Source organism: Oryx dammah, unplaced genomic scaffold, assembly GCF_014754425.2.
Source record: "Oryx dammah isolate SB20612 unplaced genomic scaffold, SCBI_Odam_1.1 HiC_scaffold_15, whole genome shotgun sequence".
Classification (NCBI taxonomy): domain Eukaryota; kingdom Metazoa; phylum Chordata; class Mammalia; order Artiodactyla; family Bovidae; genus Oryx; species Oryx dammah.
Genome location: NW_024070199.1, coordinates 36,515,338 through 36,528,015, shown reverse-complemented (window position 1 = coordinate 36,528,015; position 12,678 = coordinate 36,515,338). Strand labels below are relative to the sequence as shown.

The window sequence follows — 12,678 nt, the reverse complement described above, 5'->3', positions numbered from 1 at the left end:
TGAGGAGGAAGAATAATAAAGGCAACAGGAAACAAGTTGGAGGAAAAAGCAATACGATTTGCTTATGAATTTGATCAGGAAGGAAGGAGAAGGATGGTGGATATCTTTCCTTCCTCATTAGCATTCCACTGGGAACCCAGGACCAGCTACCCGATTAGCAGGGTCCAATGAAAAATGAAAGTGTGGAACACAAAACAAACATGTGGGACCCCTTGTTCAAGAAATATTAGTCATTTCAAGACAAGGAGAGAAGAGGTGGGGTCCCTTCTGAGTGTGGGGCCCTTTGAACAGTAGGTCACAGGCCAGCGGAGCCAACTCTGGGTGACCTGAGCACATCCTTAGAACTCCCAGGCTTTGATTTTTCTGAAAAATGACAAGCTGGACAAGGAGAAAGCCATTATGCTTTAGCACCATGTCCTCTGAGTGTATCTGAGCACTCAGGTAGCAGAAGGTAGGGCATCTTCAGAAGATACAGTGGGTGGAGCCCAGCCAGGTGACTCAGCTTCTAACCTTCTCTGTGCCACTCATTAGCCAGTAACCAACCTCAGCCTGGATCTCAATCGCTCCTAGACTCGATTTCTGCATCAGTACATGGGGACCTTATTAGGGCCATGATGGGTGGGCCAGCACAGCTCTCAGACAGTGCTGTTGTTACTGTCCTGCGAGGATTCCCCCCTCTCTTCTCTCTACACATGCAGGGTGAAAGGCAGTGTGGTGACACTTTGTGGAGTAGATAAATCCTACTACCAGGGAACATTGATCCATGCAGGCAACTGGAGTGTACACATGGACCGGTAAGCCTCTCCCTCTGAGGGTCAGCCCAAGTGATGCTCCCACTACTGTACATGGACACAGGCAGACACACACAAATACATTCTCAGACACACAGTCACAGACATATACACCACCCACAATGACACAGACAGACACACAGACACTTGGAAACACACAACCAGACACATATAAGCCTACACAAGATACATATAAACATGCATAGCTAGTCAGAGACACACAAGCACTCAGAGAGACACATACGAACACACATACAAACACATATACAAACAAACACACAAACAGATAGATATGCAAACAACCAATGGGTTCATAATCCCCAGGACTTCTGACCAGGGCTCTGAACAGGGTCCTAAAAGGGTCCAGGGAGGTTTTTGCAGCTGGGAGAGGATTGTACCCACTGCCCTGTGAGGCGTGGAGCATGGTTAGAGGACTCTACCGTGTGGTGAACAGAGGATTAGGGAGAATTTTTCCAGCCTAAACAGAGGTATAAGATGACCAACTGTCTGGGGCTACCTTGGACATAGGAAGTTCTCAGTACAGATAAATGTCAGTTTAAAAACAGGGAAAGTACTGGAAATGGGGAGAACTGGTCTCCTAAGGGAACAACGACTGAGAAGTGTAGAGAGATTTGCTGAAGTCTTAAGATGTGAAAGTAACTAACAAAAAAGAGGGGGGCGGTCCTAAGATGGTGGAGGAATAGGACGGGGAGACCACTTTCTCCCCCACAAATTCATCAAAAGAACATTTCAGCGATGAGTAAATTCTATAAAACAACTTCTGAATGCTGGCAGAGGACATCAGGCACCCAGAAAAGCAGATCATTGTCTTCAAAAACAGGTAGGAAAAATATAAAAGATGAAAAAAGAGTCAAAGGAGGTAGGGAGGGAGCTCCATCCCGGGAAGGGAATCCTGGCCCGGGAAGGGAGTCTTAAAAAGGGAGAAGTTTCCAAACACCAGGAAACACTCTCGCTGCCGAGTCTGTGGCAAGCCTTGGAAGTGCAGAGGGCAACATAACACAGAAGAAAAATAAATAATTAAAACCAACAGATTATGAGCCCAACGGTAACTCCCCCGGTGGAGAAGCAGCGCAGAAACCTGCATCCACCACTAGCAAGTGAGGGCTGGGCAGGGAGGCACGGGCTGCAGTGCTTTTTAAGAATTGGGCCAGAATGCCGGGAGCGTAACCAAAGTGAACTAACGTGGGCTAGCATACCAGACTGTGGGATAGCTACTACGTGAAAATCTCTAACATAAGACACCGCCAGGACCACACACAGAACAAAGGACAGGACAGAAATAGCCGGCTGCAGACCATCCCCCTCTGGTGACAGGCAGCCAGAGCCGTAAGGGATGGAAGGGGGCCATCACAGCCCCAGAGAGACTTTACCTACCAAACTGCAAGCAGGCTTATTTGCTAAGGCTTTTTGGGGTCCTGGACAGTCACCATTTGCCTCACAAGGGGCTCCAGCAGTACACCCAGAAAACTGAGCAGTAGGACAGGAAAGGCGATAAGCCGCAGCAACTGCACTTGCCAAACACCTGAGCTACTCGGTCCTGGGAAGGGCACAAAACGCAGGCCCAACGGAATCTGCACCTCTGAGGGCTACCTGAGAGCTGAGCCTGAGCGGCTTAGACCGAGGAGGTGCACGCAACCTAGGGCTGACCTCAGATGTTCCCGGCAGAGCAACGTAGAGCCATGTGCAGGGGCATGCCCAGCATGGCTGAGACACTGCGAGCACACACCAGTGTTATTTGTTTCCACCATCCCTCCCTCCCCACAGCGCAACTGAAAAAGTGAGCTTAAAAAAAATAAAGTGTCCACCACCGCCCCCCTTGTGTCAGGGCAGAAATCAGACACTGAAGAGACCAGCAAACAGAAGAAGCTAAACAGAAGGAACTGCCTTGGATGTGACCCCACACTGCCCACAACACCAGAGAAAGTCACAGAAATATATTTACTATTTTCTTTCTTTTTTGTTTTTGAAGATGTTGTTGTTTGATTGTTGTTTCTTCTTTTCTTTTTCTTCTTTTTTTAACTTTTTAAAATTTTTAAGTCCTTTATTTCTCCTTTAATTTTAATTTTTATAACCTACTATTACTTTTCAAAAAAAAACTATTTTTAAAGCAAATGCCGTATATATACATTTTTGTGGTTGTTGTTGTTTTTTAAAAATTCCCGTGACTTTGTTTTCTTCTTCTTCTTCTTTTCTTTAATATTGTATTTTTGAAAATCCAAACTCTACTCTAGATTTTTAATCTTTGTTTTTTGGTATTTGTTGTCAATTTTGTACATTTAAAAACCCAATCTTCAGTACCCAATTTTACCTGAGAGCAAGATTACTGGCTTGACCACTCTCTCCTTTGGACTCTCCTTTTTCTACACCAGGTTGTCTCTGCCTCCTCCCTCCCCCTTCTCTTCTCTACCAACTCTGTGAATCTCTGTGTGTTCCAGGCAGTGGAGAACACTTAGGGAACTGTTTACTGGCTGGATCTGTCTCTCTCCTTTTCATTTCCCTCTTTTATCCTCCTGGCCACCTCTGTCTACTTCCTCCCTCTCCTCTTCCCTGTATAACTCCATGAACATCTCTGAGCGGTCCAGACTGTGGAGTGCACATAAGGAGGTGATTACTGGCTAGCTTGCTCTCTCCTCTTTTGATCCCACCTCATCTCATTTCAGTCACCTCTAAATACCCCCTCCCTCTTCTCTTCTCCATGTAACTCAGTGAACCTCTTTGGGTGTCCCTCAATGTGAAGAAACTTTTCATCTTTAACCTAGATGTTTTATCATCAGTGCTGTATAGATGGAGAAGTCTTGAGGCTACTGTAAAAATAAAACTGAAAACCAGAAGCAGGAGGCTTAAGTCCAAATCCTGAGAACATCAGAGAATTCCTGAATCCAGGGAACATTAATCGATAGGAGCTCATCAAATGCCTCCATACCTACACTGAAACCAAGCACCACCCAAGGACCGACAAGTTCCAGAGCAAGACATGCCACGCAAATTCTCCAGCAACAAAGGGACACACCCCTGAGCTTCAATATACAGGCAGCTCAAAGTTACTCCAAAACCATAGACATATCATAACTCATTACTGTACACTTCATTGCACTCCAGAGAGAAGAAATCCAGCTCCACCCACCAGAACTCCAACACAAGATTCCTTAACCAAGAAACATTGACAAGCCACTGATAAAACCCCACCCACAGTGAGGAAACTCCATAATAAAGAGAACTACACAAATTACCAGAATACAGAAAGGCCACCCCAAACGCAGCAATATAACCAAGATGAAGAGACAGAGGAATACCCAGCAGCTAAAGGAACAGGAGAAATGTCCACCAAAAAAAAAAAAAAGAAGAAGAAGAAGAAGAAATAGGGAATCTACCTGAGAAAGAATTCCGAACAATGATAGTGAAAATGATCCAAAATCTTGAAATCAAAATGCAATCACAGATAAATAGCCTGGAGAAGATGCAAGAAAGGTTTAACAAGGACCTAGAAGAAATAAAAAAGAGTCAATATATAATGAATAATGCAATAAATGAGATCAGCAACACTCTGGAGGCAACAAATAGTAGAATATCGGAGGCAGAAGATAGGATTAGTGCAATAGAAGATAGAATGGTAGAAATAAATGAATCAGAGAGGAAAAAAGAAAAATGAATTAAAAGAAATGAGGACAATCTCAGAGACCTCCAAGACAATATGAAATGCTCCAACATTCGAATTATAGGAGTCCCAGAAGAAGAAGACAAAAGAAAGACCATGAGAAAATACTTGAGGAGATAATAGTTGAAAAGTTCCCTGAAATGAGGAAGGAAATAATCACCCAAGTCCAAGAAACCCAGAGAGTTTCAAACAGGATAAACCCAAGGTGAAACACCCCAAGACACATATTAATCAACAAAGATCAAACACAAAGAACAAATATTAAAAGCAGCAAGGGAAAAACAACAAATAACACACAAGGGGATTCCCATAAGGATAACTGCAGATCTTTCAATAGAAATGCTTCAGGCCAGGAGGGAATGGCAAGACATACTTAAAGTGATGAAAGAAAATAACATACAGCCAGGATTACGGTACCCAGCAAGGATCTCATTCAAATATGAAGGAGAAATCAAAAGCTTTACAGACAAGCAAAAGCTGAGAGAATTCAGCACCACCAAACCAGCTCTCCAACAAATGCTAAAGGATATTCTCTAGACAGGAAACACAAAAAGGGCGTATAAACCCGAACCCAAAAAATAAATGGCAATGAGATCATACTTATCAATAATTACCTTAAACGTAAATGGGTTGAATGCCCCAAACAAAAGGCAAAGACTGGCTGAATGGATACAAAAACAAGACCCCTCTATATGCTGCTTACAAGAGACCCACCTCAAAACAAGGGACACATACAGACCGAAAGTGAAGGGCTGGAAAAAGATATTCCTCAAAAATAGAGACCAAAAGAAAGCAGGAATACCAATACTCATATCAGAAAAAATAGAGTTTAAACAAAGGCTGTGAAAAGAGACAAAGGCCACTACATAACAATTAAAGGATCAATCCAAGAAGAAGATATAACAATTATAAACATATATGCACCCGACATAGGAACACCACAATATGAAAGACAAATGCTAACAAGTATGAAAGGGGAAATTAACAATGACACAATAGTAGTGGGAGACTTTAATACCCCACTCATATCTATGGACAGATCAACTAAACGGAAAATTAACAAAGAAACACGAACTTTAAATGATACAATAGACCAGTTAGATCCTATTGATATCTATAGGACATTTCACCCCAAAACAATGAATTTCACCTCTTTCTCAAGTGCTCACAGAGCCTTCTCCAGGATAGATCACATCCTGGGCCATAAACCTAACCTTGATAAATTTTTAAAAATCGAAATCATTCCAAGCATCTTTTCTGAACATAATGCATTATGATTAGATCTCAATTACAGGAGAAAAGCTATTAAAAATTCCAACATATGGAGGCTGAACAACACTCTTTGGAATAGCCAACAAATCACAGAAGAAATCAAAAATGAAACCAAAATATGCATAGAAACTAATGAAAATGAAAACACAACAACCCAAAACCTGTGGGACACTATAAAAGCAGTGCTAAGAGGAAAATTTATAGCAATACAGGCATACCTCAAGAATCAAGAAAAAAGTCAAATAAATAACCTAACTCTACACCTAAAGCAACTAGAAAAGGAAGAAATGGAGAACCTCAGAGTTAGTAGAAGGAAAGAAATCTTCAAAATGCGGGCAGAAATAAATGCAAAAGAAACAAAAGAAACCATAGCAAAAATCAACAAAGCCAAAAGCTGGTTCTTTGAAAGGATAAATAAAATTGACAAATCATTAGCCAGACTCATCAAGAAACAAAAGGAGAAAAATCAAATCAATAAAATTATAAATGACAATGGAGAGATCACAACAGACAACACAGAAATACAAAGGATCATAAGAGACTACTATCAGCAATTATATGCCAATAAAATGGACAATGTGGAAGAAATGGACAAATTCTTAGAAAAGTACAACTTTCCAAAACTGAACCAGAAAGAAATAGAAAATATTAGCAGACTCATCACAAGCATGGAAATTGAAACTGTAATCAGAAATCTTCCAGCAAACAAAAGCCCAGGTCCAGACAGCTTCACAGCTGAATTCTACCAAAAATTTAGAGAAGAGCTAACAACTATCCTACTCAAACTCTTCCAGAAAATTGCAGAGGAAGGGTAACTTCCAAACTCATTCTACGAGGCCCCATCACCCTAATACCAAAACCTGACAAAGATGCCACACACACACACACAAAAAAAAAAAAAAAAAAAAAAACTACAGGCCATATCACTGATGAACATAGATGAAAAAATCCTTAACAAAATCCTAGCAATCAGAATCCAACAAGACATTAAAAAGGTCATACACCATGACCAAGTGGGCTTTATCCCAGGGATACAAGGATTCTTCAATATCTGCAAATCAATCAATGTAATTCACCACATTAACAAATTGAAAAATAAAAGCCATATGATTATCTCAATAGATGCAGAGAAGGCCTTTGACAAAATTCAACATGCATTTATGATAAAAACTCTCCAGAAAGCAGGAATAGAAGGAACATACCTCAACATAATAAAAGCTATATATGAAAAACCCACAGCAAACATTATTCTCAATGGTGAAATATTGAAAGCATTTCCCCTAAAGTCAAGAACAAGACAAGGGTGCCCGCTTTCACCGCTACTATTCAACATAGTTTTGGAAGTTTTGGCCACAGCAATCAGAGCAGAAAAAGAAATAAAAGTAATCCATATTGGAAAAGAAGAAGTAAAACTCTCACTGTTTGCAGATGACATGATCCTCTACATAGAAAAACCTAAAGACTCCACCAGAAAATTACTAGAGCTAATCAATGAACATAGTAAAGTTGCAGGATATAAAATCAACACACAGAAATCCCTTGCATTCCTATACACTAATAATGAGAAAGTAGAAAAAGAAATTAAGGAAACAATTCCATTCACCATTGCAATGAAAATAATAAAATACTTAAGAATATATCTACCTAAAGAAACTAAAGACCTATATATAGAAAATTATAAAACACTGATGAAAGAAATCAAAGAGGACACTAATAGATGGAGAAATATACCATGTTCATGGATAGGAAGAATCAATATAGTTGAAATGAGTATACTACCCAAAGCAATCTACAGACTCAATGCAATCCCTATCAAACTACCAGCGGTATTTTTCACAGAGCTAGAACAAATAATTTCACAATTTGTATGGAAATACAAAAAACCTCTAATAGCCAAAGCAATCTTGAGAAAGAAGAATGGAACTGGAGGAATCAACCTGCCTGATTTCAGGCTCTACTACAAAGCCACAGTCATCAACACAGTATGGTACTGGCACAAAGACAGAAATATAGATCAATGGAACAAAGCAGAAAGCCCAGAGATAAATCCACATACCTATGGACATCTTATCTTTGACAAAGGAGGCAAGAATATACAATGGATTAAAGACAATCTCTTTAACAAGTGATGCTAGGAAACTGGTCAACCACTTGTAAAAGAATGAAACTAGATCACTTTCTGACACCATACACAAAAATAAACTCAAAATGGACTAAAGATCTAAACGTACAACCAGAAACTATAAAACTCCTAGAGAAGAACATAGGCAAAACACTCTCCGACATAAACCACAGCAGGATCCTCTATGATTCACCTCCCAGAATATTGGAAATAAAAGCAAAAATAAACAAGTGGGATCTAATTGAAATTAAAAGCTTCTGCACAACAAAGGAAAATATAAGCAAGGTGAAAAGACAGCCTTCTGAATGAGAGAAAATAATAGCAAATGAAGCAACTGACAAACAACTAATCTCAAAAATATACAAGCAACTCCTGCAGCTCAATTCCAGAAAAATAAACGACCCAATCAAAAAATGGGCCAAAGAACTAAATAGACATTTCTTCGAAGAAGACATACGGATGGCTAACAAACACATGAAAAGATGCTCAACATCACTCATTATCAGAGAAATGCAAATCAAGACCACAATGAGGTACCATTTCACACCAGTCAGAATAGCTGTGATCCAAAAGTCTATAAGCAATAAATGCTGGATATGGTGTGGAGAAAAGGGAACCCCCTTACACTGTTGGTGGGAATGCAAACTAGTATAGCCACTATGGAGAACAGTATGGAGATTCCTTAAAAATCTGGAAATTGAACTTCTTTATGACCCAGCAATCCCACTGCTGGGCATACACACCGAGGAAACCAGAGTTGAAAGAGACACGTCTATCCCAATTTTCATTGCAGCACTGTTTATAATAGCAGGACATCGAAACAATCTAGATGCCCATCAGCAGATGAATGGATAAGAAAGCTGTGGTACATATACACAATGGAGTATTACTCAGCCATTAAAAAGAATACATTTGAATCAGTTCTAATGAGGTGGATGAAACTGGAGCCAATTATACAGAGTGAAGTAAGCCAGAAAGAAAAACATCAATACAGTATACTAACGCATATATATGGAATTTAGAAAGATGGTAATGATAACCCTGTATGCAAGACAGCAAAAGAGACACAGATGTTTAGATCGGACTTTTGGAGTCTGAGGGCGAGGGAGAGGTTGGGATGATTTGGGAGACTGGCATTGAAACATGTATACTATCATATAAGAAATGAATCGCCAGTCCATGTTCGATACAGGATACAGGATGCTTGGTGCTGGTGCACGGGTATGCTCCAGAGAGGTGATATGGGGTGGGAGGTGGGAGGGGGGTTCAGGATTGGGAACTCATGTACACCCATGGCTGATTCATGTCAATGTATGGCAAAACCAATACAGTATTGTAAAGCAAACTAAAGTAAAAATAAAAAATAAATAAATAAAAGCAAATACAACACTAAAAAAAGAAAAATATACAGAAAGAAATAAAAAGAAAAATAAAAATAAAGAACACACACACACAAATAAAAATTAAAAAACACCCCACGTTCATGGACACACTGTGGGGCAGGGGCTATAACAGAGAATCAGGAAGTTGGGATCCAGGAGTGACCTGAGGACAAGAGGCATAACTGACAGGATTCTGCTTGATGCCCTCAGACAAAAGCTGACCTGTCCTTTGGAGTTTCTGTGGGTTAGTTACGTATTTCCTGGCCAGGGTCGCAGGGTCTGAGATGGCTGTAGGAGCAGTGCTGGGAGACACCTTCTGCCAGAGGAACCCCTCTCTCCCACCACTGTGAGAATCTGCTGCCCTCATGAATCTCCATCTTCACTCTGTGATTGACCCATTATTTGTTCCCCACCAGACACAGCTCTCTCAATGTTTCTCATTCATTATTTTCACAGTCTTCATTCACTCACTAAACAGACAAGCCTTGAGCATCCACTGTGTGCCAGGCACTTTAGGGAGGCAATGAGAATAAAACTTGCCCGAACATCTAAGAAGGCAGATGTACAGGAAATGAGACACACATAGTGAATTGTGACTTTGGTACATGCTAGACATGAGGAATCATCTGCAGAGACTGTCAAGAAAGGAGACTGATAAACACCAGGTGAAAGACTTCCCTGAAACCATGACAATTAAGTTGGAATCTGAAAGATGAGAAGAAATTTGCTAGTCAAAGGGGAGGTGGCTCCTCTAGGAAGGAAAACCAGCTTGTATCAAGGTGCAAAAGAGGCTGGTTATTCAAGTACTGCATTCAAGAATGTCAAGGAAGGTGCCGTGTCATAAGCAAATGAAAAGAGGGCAAGAGACAAAGGGCTGTTTAGAAGACAGTCAGGAACGGGGAAGCTCTGGGGAGACTTAGAGTGACCTTATTGCATGCTTGGTCACACTGTCTCTCAGCATCTCCATGAGAAGAAGGGGTACTGATTTTTCTGGCAGCTGCGAGACCCTTGTGGATACTGGGGCATCACTAATCCTTGGCCCAAGAAGACTGATCAGTAACATCCAGAAGCTCATCAGCACCACACCACAGTGTTTTGAGGTGAAGGGTCATGCCCCAGGGTCACTCCCAGGCTCCTTACAAAAGAAGCATCTCCAGGGCCAACCTCTCTCCCTCTCTCTCTAACAGCACTACATTTCATGTTTTGCGGTCAATACACTCTCCTCTATTATCTTCACCATCAATGGCATCATCTACCCAGTCCCAGCTCAAGCCTACATCCTCAAGGTGAGGGGAGAACCCTGAGGGGTGGTTCTCAAATAGGAACTTTCAGGAACCCTTGGGCTGCTGCTGGGAGGAGGGCGCCCTCTGCAGGCTATCTTGCACCTTTGCAGACACTGTTAAGGCTGGGGCAGGCCAGAGCCTCCCACAAGATGAACCACCTGAGAGTAAAGGGCCATCTGGGACACTAATCATCCTGAAATAAATGTGGAGACACCACGTCATGCTGGCGTGGTGGGAGTCACAAGGAGAGGGGAACACTCAGGTTCTCAGTGTTCAAAGAGCTTTACCTCAATCTGAACCTTCAGACGGATGAACATAGAAAGTCAGCTCTAGCAGTACCTGAAATAGCCCATGTAACAAAGAGAATGGCTGGGGACAGTCCCAGTTTGCTGTCCCATCATAGTGATTAACAGTCTCCCTTCACTTCTCGCAGTTTTCCCGGTTTGGATGATAAATTACATGGTCACCCTAATTCTCAGATGCATCTTCCCCTAACTCTGGCCGGGTGCCCCCTTTGTGAGTCAGGCCACCTGACCCCTCTGTGGGGAGGCTGGATGTTAATGTGAATAAAGGGTGCGCAGTGACTGCTCAGCCCCAGCACAGGGTGGAGGCTTCATGTCAGCTCCCTAGGGGAGTTCAGAGCAGGCTGATGGGCTCAAAGAAGACTTTGAGGAAGGGAGGGAATCTCAGGAATTCTAAAACTGTAAACTCATGGAGCCATAAGGAAGGTTGCTTGGCTCTAGGCAAAACTGCACTGGATTCCATGCAAATGGCATCCCAAGGTGCTCTGCATTGGGGCACTGGGGACTTACTCGGGGTGATGAGGGCTAAAGACTGACTGGTGGGGATGGGGAACCAGAGTACGGTACCCAACCAAGCCTGGAGTGGCCAAAGAGGGTGAATGTGGGCTGAAGGAGTCTTCCCAGAATTCCTAAGTTAAGTCTTCAAGAACGTGTTGTGGGCACTGCTCTATTTAAGGTAGATAACCAACAATGAGTTACTGTGTAGCATGGGGAACTCCACTTAATTATATGACAACCTGTATGGGCGGGGTATTTTGTGGACGAGGATACATGGATACATATGGTTGAGTACATTTACTATCCACCTGAAACTCAGAATATTGTTAGTCAGCTATATGCCAATACAAAATAAAGTTTTTAAATAATGTATGGATTGTGGGGATGCAGGAGGAGAACAAGCATTCTCTGCAGATAAAACAGGGAGCAGGAGTCAGAAGGAAAGAAACAGGGAAAGAGGAGAGCTATGGACACTCTTGTTCTTTTCTAAAAATTTTTTTTGAAGTGTGGCTAATCTTCAGTGTTGTGTTAAGTTCTGCTGCACAGCAATGTGACTCAGTTATGCACATACAGAAATATATTTTTTTCTTATTCTTTTTCATGTGGTTTATGACTGGATAGTTACTATATTCCCTTATGCTCTTCAGTAGGACTTTGTTGTTTATCATTCCTCTGTATCCCCAACTCCCAGTCCTCCCCTTCTCCACACCCTCCTCATGGCAACCTCATGTCTTGGCCCTTTTTGGTTGTGGATGAACTCTCATATCCCCTGCTAATGAGAAAATCCCTTGATACTTACCAAAAGAGGGAAATAAAAACAAGAATTGTGTTGGGTCTGGATATTTGTGGGAGTCACATGTAAGAGCTCATGCTGACTGGTGTGTGTCTCTGACTCCCCCAGGATTCTAGAGGCCACTGCTATACCATCTTTCAAGAGAACACAGTAAGGACATATAGAGAGACCTGGATCCTGGGTGACGTCTTTCTGAGGCTGTATTTCTCAGTCTTTGATCTAGGAAATGACAGGATTGCCCTGGCACAGGCAGTGTAAATGCTTGGAGTGGTTCAGGAATCAGTATGGCTGCTCCAAGCAAACACTAAATCACACTTAGGGTACTCCAGCCCAGGATACTGGTGAACTGTATTTTGTATTCTGCACACCCTATTATAATAAACAATAAAAGGTTTCACTCGTACTGGTGCTGAAACAAACGGGTGCCACTGTTTGTGTCTGGGAGGTGTACAATGATCGGGAAGGATCTAGAGCAGGGTCTGAATCACAGTTGAGAGGAGCCCACCTCCACCTGGCTTCAAGGAAAGAGGAGACTCATTGAAATGATTCTGAGAATCCA

At 41.9% G+C, this 12,678-nt stretch overlaps 1 pseudogene; it reads left to right on the top strand.

The window, feature by feature from the left end:
• The window catches only part of LOC120874071, a 58,561-nt pseudogene extending 46,184 nt beyond the window's left edge, over positions 1-12,377 (top strand).
• The last annotated feature ends 301 nt before the right edge of the window (positions 12,378-12,678 follow it).